Consider the following 13,138-nt stretch of genomic DNA (forward strand, 5'->3'; position numbering starts at 1 on the left):
ATTGGTTGGCTAAGCTCAATACATAAAACTACTTTTTAGTTGGACTAGAAAACAAAATAGGATTTCTGTGCCAGACCAAAGTATTGTAGTCCAAGGAACAAATTTAATTTGATAAAAAAACTGTTCAAGTAGAATTTGTACAAAAAGCCAACATGTTTCGAGGGTTCTTATGTTCTCTCCATCAGGGCTTATGAGTGAATGTAAAGTGTTTCAAGGGTTACAATATTTTCTCTTCATCAAGGCTCATGAATAAATAAATAAAAAAAGTATTAGGTGGAAGACTGAGCATTGAATTGACAATGTTCGGACAGGCAATCTTTAGGCAAGCATGCAAGTTGTAGTGATGGGCAGAACACCCCTGGGTTCTGTTCTACACCAGAACTCCAGGACAGAGAAAAAGTTCTGGTAAAAGGAATGGGAACAACTGCGCTAAGACAAAATTGAAGGATCGGATTGATAAGCAGCAATTAAAATGTGTATAAACAGAACGTGTGAAAAAAAGGAAATAATTGCGCTAAATCAAATGGCTTAAATATAGCAAACCATCAAACGTATGTGGGCGTCAGCCCAAGTTCATGTGCTATATATAACTATAATAAGACTCTGATATTGCAAACCAAATGTGTCAATCATACAGAGTCAGGGGGCCAGAACCACCTGAATCTGTGTAAAAAGAGATTATGGAACCCTTAGTGTTAAGTTGCTAAAAAGCAGTCATCAACACAAGCATCACAGCACCATAGAGTTCTCATAACCATAACAATTGTGAACATAAATATATGAAAAAAAGTGAAAAAAATCAAAGTCCATAAATCCAAGAATAAATTCAAGTGAACAACAAGTCCATGAAACAATCCAGGTAAAAGGGAAGACACCCGTGTAAGTTGCAGAAAAAGAATGATGATCTTAGGCACCAAACGTGAATCCACCACCAATTATGCGGCTGCTTACCAGAGAACAGGGTCCTGCCGGACCACAATCAGCATATCGCTCAACCTTGGAGCTTAGGGCATGTAGTAACACCTCCACTGGAACTAGAGATTGATGTATCCGTGACCATACAGGGCTCAGCAGTGGGTATAAAAAAGAAAAACAGAGCTCCACATAGCATAAAACCAGGATGATTTATTAAAAAAACCAAATGTAGCAGGTAAACAACTCACATTTGCGTAGACATAAACAGCATTGGCCTGTAACGCCGGCCGGACGTATCCAGGAACAAAACCACTCGTGTATGGAGTCTCACGATGAAGGGGATGGCATCCGCACGTCACTCGCTCCGCCCGACGCGTTTCGTGAAAGAATCACTTCGTCTCGGGGCACTCAGAGAAAAAGTTCTGACCAGAGCCCAGAACCCTAATAAAGTCAATGGGACCATAATTAAAAGAAGAAAAAAAATCCCAATTTTTAAGGCTTATATGCAAGTTATTGGTCATGAAAAGGGTATGGGGCCCAGGTCTTACCTTGGGGGACATGTATCAATGCAAAAAAACAACTTTAAGAAAGCAGTGATTTTAATGATGCTTAAAGTAAAACAATAAAAAATAAGAAAATCCTTTAAATATAGTGCCTAGGGGGTCCCCATCACCTGCCTTTAAAGTGGCCCATCTCTACCGTGTATAGAACCTGCTGCAGCCAAACTGACATACAGTTTATAAAGAAAAAAAAGTTTTGCACTATAGTGAGTAAGCCTTATGTGAAGAAGCCAAATTATAGTACACTCAGGCCAAGATTATATATTTTTTTTAGATAAAGTCTGGTGTCTCTTTTGCAAACTTTGGATAGAAGTAACAGGTGCTTAAAAATTTGGCCTTGGGTGTTGGTGTTGCCTTCACACCATAACCCATCACAGTCCCTTCACAAACGCAGGATTGGATTCTGCTCTTAAAAATTATGTCACACAGGTGTGGAAAAAGCCAGTGGTTCTGATCAGTGGTCTATTCTCATTTATATAGGCCTCTTATGACGTCACAGTCCCAGCATGCTCCTGGTGGTGTCGGGAAGAGGCCCTTGTCCCCATCAACATGGGGACAAATGTGCTTTGGGGTGGGGGCGCAGTGCCCCCCCCCTGCCCCAAAGCACCCACCCCCCCCATGTTGAGGGCATGCGGCCTGGTACGGTTCAGGAGGGGGCACTCACTCGTCCCCACCCCCATTCCTGACCGGCCGGGCGGCGTGGTCGGATAAGGGTCTGGTATGGATTTTGGGGGAACCCCCACGCCGTTTTTTCGGCATAGGTGTTCCCCCTTAAAATCCATACCAGACCGAAGGGTCTGGTATCATCCTGGGGGGAACCTCACGCAAAAAAAATAATTAATTTTGCGCGGAGTTCACCTTCAAGATTCTCCGCACACCTGTCGCCCCGCAAGTCGGATCATCTTGATCCGACTTCTGGTGCGACCTCTATTCAAATTAATGGGCTCCCATAGGGAACCATTGATTTTGAATAGAGACAGAAAAACATGGCTGAAAACTAGGGCGGCAAAACGTGCATTGAATTCAATGCAAAACGCGGAAAAAATCACGTTAAAAACGCTGCTTTTTTTCTGGTGTCTGTACTAGCTTTACAGCCCGTTTTTTTAAAACGTCAGTGGGCATGAGGCCTTATTATGTCCCAGACATATTTATCAGTATTTACGATTATATTTATAAACAAAGCTGTCAAGTATTTTCTAGTTCTCACATATATCGTATCATCTTTTAACCACTTAAGCCTCGGACCAATATGCTGGCTAAAGACCCAAGGGGTTTTTACATTTCGGGACTGCGTCGCTTTAACAGACAATTGCGTGGTCGTGCGACGTGGCTCCCAAACAAAATTGGCATCCTTTTTTCCCCACAAATATAGCTTTCTTTTGGTGGTATTTGATCACCTCTGCGGTTTTTATTTTTTGCGCTATAAACAAAAATAGAGCGACAATTTTGAAAAAAATTCAACATTTTTTACTTTTTGCTGTAATAAATATCTCCCAAAAACATATATAAAAAATTATTTTTTCCTCAATTTAGGCCGATACGTATTCTTCTACCTATTTTTGGTAAATAAAATCGCAATAATCGTTTATCGGTTGGTTTGCGCAAAATTTATAGCGTTTACAAAATAGGGGATAGTTTTTTTGCATTTTTATTTTTTTTCGTTTTTTTACTAGTAATGGCGGCGATCAGCGATTTTTTTCGTGACTGCGACATTATGGCGGACACTTCGGACAATTTTGACACATTTTTGGGACCATTGTCATTTTCACAGCAAAAAATGCATTTAAATTGCATTGTTTATTGTGAAAATGACAGTTGCAGTTTGGGAGTTAACCACAGAGGGCGCTGTAACATTTAGGGATCACTGTGTGTGTTTACTAGTGTAGGGGGGTGTGGCTGTAGGAATGACATCATCGATCGTGTCTCCCTAATAAAAGATATCACTCTATCGATGCGCCGCCACAGTGAAGCACGGGGAAGCCGTGTTTACACACGGCTCTCCCCGTTCTTCAGCTCCGGGGAGCGATTGCGACGGTGCGGCTATAAACAAATAGCCGCGCCGTCGTCCCGGATCGCTCCCCGAGCGGACCCGACCTCCGCATGTACCGGGGGGGGGGTCCCGATCGGACCCCCCACCCACATCTAGGCAGGCACGTACAGGTACGTTGATGTGCCTGTCCGTGCCATTCTGCCGACGTAAATGTACATGAGGAGGTCGGGAAGTGGTTAATAACAATAGGATTTTTGTACTCGCCATAAAATCCTTTTGGGCCCTTTCACGCGCATGGTCCGTATTCATCCGGGCATCTCTGCACAGTGTGCAGGGACCGCCCTGTCCGCCGACAGCTCAGCGGGGATTAACTGAGGAAAACCCGCTGAGCCAAACGGGCTAACAGAGCGGATCAATATGGATCCGCTCCGTGTGAAAGAGCCCTTTCTCTGAAGTTCATTGACTGGCACAGCACCCACCCCTCCTTATTTATGTTTATACTGCTTTTTGACGAACTGAGTTGCTGGATGAAGTATGAGGGGTTATAGCCAGTAGGACCGCCCCCTGGGCGGAACTGTTCAGTTTTGCTGTTTTTACATGTTCTGCTTAGTCCTCTACTGAAGGTGGCGATATAACCCTAAGCTCAAGATTTAAAGTGCTGTGTCAGTCAATAAACGAAAGAGAAAACAATGTTACCACATATGAGACTGGCCAGCTAAAAGTAATTGTTAAAGACTCACTCTAAGTTAAGTCACAGTAAAACACATAATTACAAGTACATAATTAAGGGGGGTCTTTACAAGACCCTTACACACAGTGAGTGATTGGAATCAATCACTCCTGTGTCCATTCATCACTGAAACATAGTAAACTGTGTTTACTATCCTTCTGTTTGTGAATAAGAATAAAGCCTCCTATTCATTCATCTGAGGCTGCAAGGAAAGGGACTAATAAATCTATGTCCTTAGTAACTTTCAGAAAGGGGAGGGGGGGCCCTGTCCAGTAGGCTTTATGGGGCCCCCGTGATTTCTAACAGCAGCCCTGGACCCAGGTGCCAGACATGCAAGCAACCGGCAACCACAGCCTTGCCTAGGCTAGCAAAGTAGTTCACATGAAAACGGGGCCCTCCATCCAGCACATACATAGATCGGATGTTATTAGAAACCAAAGTACAGATACATCAGATTCATAGTTAGACCTTGCCCAGATGAGCGGCCGGGGGCAGTAAAACCAGGTGGTTGAGCTGTGGTTTTAGCGCCCATGGCTGCCCAGCAGGACACTGACATGCAGCTGCTCAAGACTGTATACATTTTAAAAAGTATACATGTGATTCTGCACTTCCGTAGGGGCGCCAGCGGCTCGCTCCCGCTGTGTTTATACCAGCCAGAGAGACAGAAGTGCCTATGAAAACAGGGCAGATTGCCATTCTAACAGGAGGGGGGAAGGCATGGATTGTGTGTCTCTACAAAGCAGGAACTAGAATCCATGTCTTCCCCTAGTAAAAGCACCTCCCACAGTTTAGAAAAACACTGGTCAGGCACACAGTTAACCCTTTGATGTTCAACCCCTTCCCAGCCAGTGTCATTAGTACAGTGACAGTGCATATTTTTAGCACTGGTCACTGTATTAGTGTCACTGGTCCCCAAAAAGTGTCAGAATGTTCACCGCGATATCACAATCCTGCTATAAGTCACTGACCGCCACCATTACTAGTAAAAATGTTAATAATAATAAAAAAAGAAAGAAAAAATATCCCATAGTTTCTAGAAGCTATAACTTTTGTGCAAACCAATCAATATACACTTAAAGGGGTTGTAAAGGTAAATGTTTTTTCACCTTAATGCATCCTATGCATTAAGGTGAAAAAACATCCGACGGTACGGCCCCCCCCCCCCGAACCCCCGTTTTACTTACCTCACCCTCTCGTGCGCGTCCTCGTGATCCTCTTCAGTTCCCAGCCTGCCCGTTGATTGGCTAGGCTGGACAGATTGATAGCAGCGCAGCCATTGGCTGTCGCTGCTGTCAATCACATCTGATGACGCGGCACGCCGGGGGCGGGGCCGAGTGATACAGTCGGCGGCTATGCCCGTCGCTGTATCACAGGAGCGCGACCGCAAAATCTTTCCACCATGCGAGCTCGCTCGCATGAAGGTGGAAAGCTTTTGCGAGGAGGAGCCGAGACAGCCGCCGAGGGACCCCAGAAGACTCAGGGAGGATTCGGGGACACTCTGTGCAAAACGAGCTGCACAGTGGAGGTAAGTATAACATGTTTGTTATTTAAAAAAAATATATATAATTGCCTTTAGTGTTCCTTTAATGTGATTCTTTTTGTAGCACCCCCTTACTTCCAGTATGGGCACTACGCTAAAGTTAGTGGGGAATGGGAGAGTTATTTGTGCTCCCATTCACAATTTGTCAAATGTGGGCTGCTGTCATTCCAGAAATGTTCTGTAGGTCAGCCTGCGCTCCAGGGGTGTTGTTTTCACCCCTGGGCGACAGGTGGTGCTAGAGGGGTTCTGGCAGAGCAATTTTTCCCCAGTAGCCAATTAGAGGAGTTTTCCCTCGCGGAGCATGCTGGGGGAGAGTATATCTGTGGCAGACGCCATCTTTATTAGTTCTTCCCGTGGGTTCCAGGTGCGGCATCCACCTTTAGGGTGCGCGCATCCAACGGACCCCGGCGATGGCCTTCCAGGCCGGGGCCAAATGCTACGCGGAGCTCTATGTTGCCGAGAGGGGCGCCCCAGTGACTTACTGGGTCCCCAGTTCTATTGAAAGGATCCCAGGCTGGATGCCGTTCGATTGGGGGGTCGGCTTGAGGAGAACCCGGAGGCAGGTTGTCCAACAGGGCTTAAACGAACCAATCGGGGATCTGGTGACCAGAATGCTGACAGGTACGCTTTGCTGTCATCCGGTGACCTATGCTAAAAAACCTACTGGGAGGATTCGCTCAATTCGTCCATTTAGCTCATCCAAGTAGTGGGCCTGTGGCAGAGGCCCTAGAGCCAGGTCTGTGGCAGAGACCTGTTCCTCCCAGCAATCTAAAGTGACACTTCGGCTGTCAGACTTGTGACAGGAGTCTGTCGGGGGGGCACTTCACCCACTCTGGCTAGAGTGGCGACGAACTGTAATTTGGTACTACTAAGAGCAGGATTGCTCGGTTCTTATCCAGGCCTGATACTGCAAAGTTCTCCTCTTTCTTCATCAACCTTTTCTTCCTATTTGAAGTTGGTGTTGGCCTGGAAATAAAGCATTGGAAAACCTCTATTCCTTGTCTGGACATTCGCTCAATATTCTGTTCTCCAACTACACCCCTAGACAACACTGAGGTAACTTAATACGCCGATCCCAACAACAAATCAGCGGCTCCTGCGGCGGTAGCGCTATTTTTTTTTTTTTACCAAAAATATGTAGCAGAATACATATTGGCCTGAACTGATGAAGAAATGTTTTAATTTTTTTTATTGGATATGTTTTATCGCAGATAAGATGGTCGGTCTCTTTTTTATTTATAGCGTAAGAAAAAAAACACAGAGGTGATCAAATACCACCAAAAGAAAGCTATATTAGTGGGAAAAAGGCCATACATTTAATTTGGGTACACCGTTGCACGACCACGCAATCGTCAGATAAAGTAACGCAGTGCCATGTCGCAAAAAATGGCCTGGTCACAAAGGAAGGCAAATCTTCCGGAGGTCAAGCAGTTGAATACATCCCCAATTTACCGACGGCTGGACGTCTAAAGACGTCCTCGGCTTTGTGGGGCTATATCTGTGTAGCGCCCCTTTACTTTCAGAAAGGACGCTATGTTAAATTTAGTGGGGAATGAGAGTGTTATGTTGCTCTCATTCTTGGGAGGGGTATTTCTGTGGAGGAGGCTGTTGTTCTGAGTTCTTCGCGGGTTCCTGGTTCCGGGTGCGGCACCCACCTTTAGGGTGTGCGCGCATCACGGGCCCCACCACTATGGCCTTCCTGGCCTGGGGTCGCGTGCTACGCAGAGTTCCTGACTCTGGGCCCTCCTGGCCTGGAGCGACTGATGCTACCAAGGGGCCCCAGTGACTTACTGGGTTCCCACTTCTTTTGAGAAGATCCCAGGCTGTATACTGTTCGGTGGGGGATTGGCTTGAGGAGAACCTAGAGGCAGGTTATCCAAAAGGGCTTAAACGAACCATCGGAGATCTGGTGACCAGGCATTGACAGGGTACACTTACACTGTTAACCGGTGACCCCAAAGTGATTTGCTGTGAGGATTCGCTCTACTATTCAATTTATCTTACACTAGGCCTGTGGCAGAGGTCTCTACATTTAATCAGAGCCAAGTCTGTGGCAGAGACTTGTTCCTCCCAGAACCTTCGAGTAAAACTCTGGCTGCCAGGCCTGTGGCAGGGGTCTGTCCAGGGGCACTTCACCCACTCCGACTAGAGTGGCCACATACTGATGCAACTACAGAAGGCAGGACTGCTTTCTTTATCTAAAGCCTGATACTGCAAAGTTATTCTATTCTCATCAACCTATCCTGTCTACCTCAAGTTGATGTGTTGGTCGTGTTGGACCAAGACATAAAGCATTCAGAAAACTTCATCTACAGATTGGACATTCGATTACTGCTCTACTCACTACCTTCACCCCTAGACACTACATAGAGGTAACTTAATACGCCGATCCCAAATCAATCAGCGGCTCCTGAGGGGGGTAGCGCTACATCTGAATGATGCCTGCAGCTACAGGCATCATTCAGATATCAGCGATTCCCTACAACATAAGAACGATTATAGCGGCTGTTCCGCTGCTTGATTGTTCTTACGGGCAGCGAGAGGGGACGCCCTCCCTCCCGCCGCCCTCCGGTGCTTCTACCGACTCACCTGAGGGATCGGCGAGTCGGAGAATGGATCCGCCGGCCCTGGGTTCTTGACCATAGAGATTTTTGGTGGACCAGATGGTCACAGGAGTCTCTATGATCGTCGGAGGCCGGGCGCAATGTTATGACGTCACGCCCGGCCTCTGCATTCAAAAAAACTTTGCCGCTTCGGCTAGGAAGCAGTGATCTTTTTTTTTTTTTAGGCCTCCCAGCCTAGAGGTGAGATGTGGGGTCTTATTGACCCCATATCTCACTGTAAAGAGGTCAGATCATGTCATATTCCTATTACAAGGGATTACATTCCTTGTAATAGGAATACAAGTGATCACATTTTTTTTTAAAGTGTCAAAATAAAAAAATGTAAGTAACATTAACAATAAAAAAATGTTTCTTTTTAAAGTGCTCCTTTAAAGCGAGCGCATACATAAGTCCCGCCCACATATGAAAATGGTGTTCAAACCACACGTGAGGTGTTGCCGCGAACATTAGAGCGAGAGCAATAATTCTAGCCCTAGACCTCCTCTGTAACTCAAAACATGTAACCAGTAAAAAAAATTTAAGCGTCGCCTATGGGGATTTTTAAGTACCGAAGTTTGGCGCCATTCCACGAGCGTGTGCAATTTTGAAGTGTGACATGTTAGGTATCTATTTACTCAGCGTAACTTCATCTTTGACATTATTCAAAAAAATTGGGCTAACTTTACTGTTTTGTTTTTTTTAAAGCATGAAACTATTTTTTCCCCAAAACAAAACACGTTTGAAAAATTGGTGCGCAAATACCGAGCGAGATAAAAAGTTGCAATGATCGCCATTGTATTCTCTAGGGTCTCTGCTAAAAAAAACATATATAATGTTTGGGGGTTCTGTGTAATTTTCTAGCAAAAAAAATGATGATTTTTACATGTAGGAGCAAAGTGTCAGAATTGGCCTGGTTGGCAAGTGGTTAAAGGATTAGAGTATTTTTCAGCTGTGTGGCCTTCCCATACAAGTTTGGTGACAAGACAATAGGATGTCTATTCTCTCCTTGCATGCAAACTGGGTGTAACAATTTGCATGGAGGAAGTATAATGAAATGAGCACACCCACAAAGTATTGTCTAAATACATGATAGCTTTCTCACAATAGAGTTTGTGGGTGTGTCCATTTCATCATACTTCTTGTATGTATGCCGCCCAAGACATACGCCTTGTTTGCCTCGTGGGAGATACGCCCTTGGTTCCTGTTTATTTTTGCTTTGACTGACTATGACTAATTATCTGCAGCTGAAAACAAAAGACCCAGAGGGATGAATTTAAAGGCTAAGTTCACCTTCTTTTTTTTTTTTTTGCAAATTCCAGTTCCCCTATATATAGCATTCATGTACTTTTTTTGCAAAAATATCAAAGCTTTCCATAAAATCTACAGACACTTACCTTACTGTCCTACATCCATGATTCCAAACGTATCCATTGCTTCTGTCTTGCGTCCTTACAGACTGTAGGTCATGACACAGGAAGGAATTGACCAGCTGACCTCATTAGCACACACCCTGCATCATCCACCCTCCCACTATCAGCTGCACGTTTTTTTAAATGAAATGCAATCAATCAGTGAACAGAAACACTCAGCTGTCAAGCCCCATATACATCTCTGCATAGCGGGAACTCACATTCCCACACGCGCATGGGCGTCCGCTCCATAGGGCAAGGGAGGGCGTTTGCCCCCCCCTAGAAATCAGTGCCATGATTCTCGGGGAGGAAAACAGTGGGCAGGAAGCAAGGCAGCGGCACAATGAATTCAATTAGAGCCGCTCCCTCTCTTCTAGCTTCAGCTGACAGAGAGGGTGAGGGGGACGATCGGGGGAGATATACAGTACAGACAGCCCGCGACTCTCCTCTCCCTGTCACAGCGCCGCTGCTCCATTTACCAGAGAACTCAGCAGCGGCGCTGTGACAGGAAGAGGAGAGCCGCGGGCTGTCTGTACTGTATATCTCCCCCGATCGCCCCCTCTCTGTCAGCTGGAGCTAGAAAAAAGAGAGCGGCTCTAATTGGATTCGCCATGCCGCCGCCTCATCCTGCTTTCCTCACCATTATTAGCCAGAGCAAAGGGCCAATCAGAAGACTCTGGGGACTAAGGGCATCATGGGAAATGTAGTCCCTTAAGAGTGGCGGCCCCAGCGTGTTCACAGACACCATGCTAAAGCCCCCATCATGCAAGCACTCTGCTGGGGGGCTGTTACAAAAGGAAAAAAAAGAATACTGTGCTCATGCTGGGGGAAGCCAGAGAGAGCCACGCTGTACCCACACAACCAGAGAGCCACTCTGTACCTGCACCAACCAGAGAATCACGCTGTACCCGCACCAACCAGAGAGCCATGCTGTTCCCGCACATCAGCCAGAGAGCCACGCTGTACCCGCACCAACCAGAGAGCCACGCTGTACCTGCACCAACCAGAGAGCCACGCTGTACCCGCACAACCAGAGAGAGAGCCCTGCTGTAACCGCACCACCAGAGAGGGAGCCCCGCTGTACCTGCACCACCAGAGAAGGAGCCCCGCTGTACCCGCACCACCAGAGAGGGAGCCCCACTGTACCTGCACGAACAGAGAGGGAGCCACACTGTACCCGCACCACCAGAGAGGGAGCCCCGCTGTACCCGCACCACCAGAGAGGGAGCCACGCTGTACCCGCACCACCAGAGAGGGAGAAAGACCAAGCCACTGCCAGGGTACAGGCATGCTACACTACCCCAGGCAACCCAGAGTGAGTGAACGTCCAGCCAGAGGGTCACTGTTGCGGTTTCACCAGGTCTGGTAAGAGGGCCTGTTGGCCATTATCCATTACTCATCATAGAGACTAAGCCATTAGGAAGTGTCTAACCTGATATCCTCCCATCTATGCTGGGGGCAATTATTGCAGAAAATGAGACCAAATGCTGGGGGTTGTTATTTCCTTGGGGGGGGACGACTCCATTTTTTATGATATTGTTATTCAAAGTTCCTAGTTGCTTGATGGTTACATCAGGTTTCTCAAACCTTTGCATGCCTGCGCTTTATGTGATAATGGCTAAGCCCCTCCCCTTCATGACATTGTCAAAAAGGGACTGAGCATGGATGACCTTAAAATGATGCCCCCCCCCCCCCTGAAAAAAGTTCAGCGGACGCCCATGCACATGTGTTTATTATTTTTTAGCGAGGGGTGGGGGGCGTTTTGGAGCATTTTCACTCATCACACATAGGGCAGCCCATCCACCTGAATGGGCTGCCCTACACACAGCACTTGCCCCAAAGAAGCTTTTAGAACTTGGTGCATTTTTTATTGTGATTTTTGGTGCAGCTAATTTCTGAAATGCAAGGAAACATAGAGATGTGAATGGAGCATGGTTGTTCTTGTGTTACCACACCAATTTTAATTTCAGGCCCTATTCACATCTAGCATTGTGGGAGCGCACGTTTTGTGGCTTGTTTTTCCTGTGACATGCATAGGGCAGCCTGCTGATTTTAATGGGCTGTGCTATATCTGCCATCAATTATGTAGTGGTACAAGAGATGGTCAGAGACTGCAGACATGGTACAAGAGATGGTCAGAGACTGCAGACATGGTACAAGAGATGGTCAGAGACTGCGGACATGGTACAAGAGATGGTCAGAGACTGCGGACATGGTACAAGAGATGGTCTGAGACCGCACACATAATGCAAGAGATGGTCAGAGACTGCAGACATGGTACAAGAGATGGTCAGAGACTGCGGACATGGTACAAGAGATGGTCAGAGACTGCGGACATGGTACAAGAGATGGTCAGAAACTACGGACATGGTACAAGAGATGGTCAGAGACTGCAGACATGACACAAGAGATGGTCAGAGGCTGCGGACATGATACAAGAGATGGTCAGAGACTGCGGACATGGTACAAGAGATGGTCAGAGACTGCAGACATGACACAAGAGATGGTCAGATGCTGCGGACATGGTACAAGAGATGGTCAGAGACTGCGGACATGGTACAAGAGATGGTCAGAGACTGCAGACATGATACAAGAGATGGACAGAGACTGCAGACATGATACAAGAGATGGACAGAGACTGCGGACATGATACAAGAGATGGACAGAGACTGCAGACATGATACAAGAGATGGACAGAGACTGCGGACAATGTCCCCATAACGTCCCCCAAACGACAATGTATGCCATTTCATTAATTATGGTTTATGTATGTCTTATTTTCTTGGTGATTGATTTACATCACAACTTCATTGATACAAAAAAAATGGTATGATTTATGGTTTTGCCCCACACATGCAATGCATGGCTGCGTGTGTGGGGCAGTGAGGAGCAAAACGATAAATCATACAAAAAAAAAGAAGGTATCAATAAAGTTGTGATGTGAATCAATCAGACAATAAGACATACATAAACCATAATTTGGCAAATTTGCACATAATGGTGCATCAGATATAAACTGTCAGTGTCTGACAAGTGCATCGATGCTGCGATTAAATTCGACACCCCTAGTAAGTGTCCACTAACCCAAATTGCAGCAGCACTGCATCTCTTCCTGTGAGATACTCTGCATATTGCAGCAGCACTGCATTTCTTTCTGTGAGATACTCTGCATTAGATAATTTAGGGAAAGGTTCCTGATTGTGCTTATAGGGAGAGAAATATATAGGAGTCAGTCCTGGTTCACAAATCAAATTACATCAGCACTGCATATGTTACTGTGAGATACTCTGCATATTGCACCAGCACTGCATATGTTCCTGTGAGTTACACCCTGTATATACTTTTCTTCTATTGTGCTATTCAAAAAACATCCATTTAGGGCAAACAAATA

Source organism: Rana temporaria, chromosome 8 (assembly GCF_905171775.1).
Source record: "Rana temporaria chromosome 8, aRanTem1.1, whole genome shotgun sequence".
NCBI lineage: Eukaryota > Metazoa > Chordata > Amphibia > Anura > Ranidae > Rana > Rana temporaria.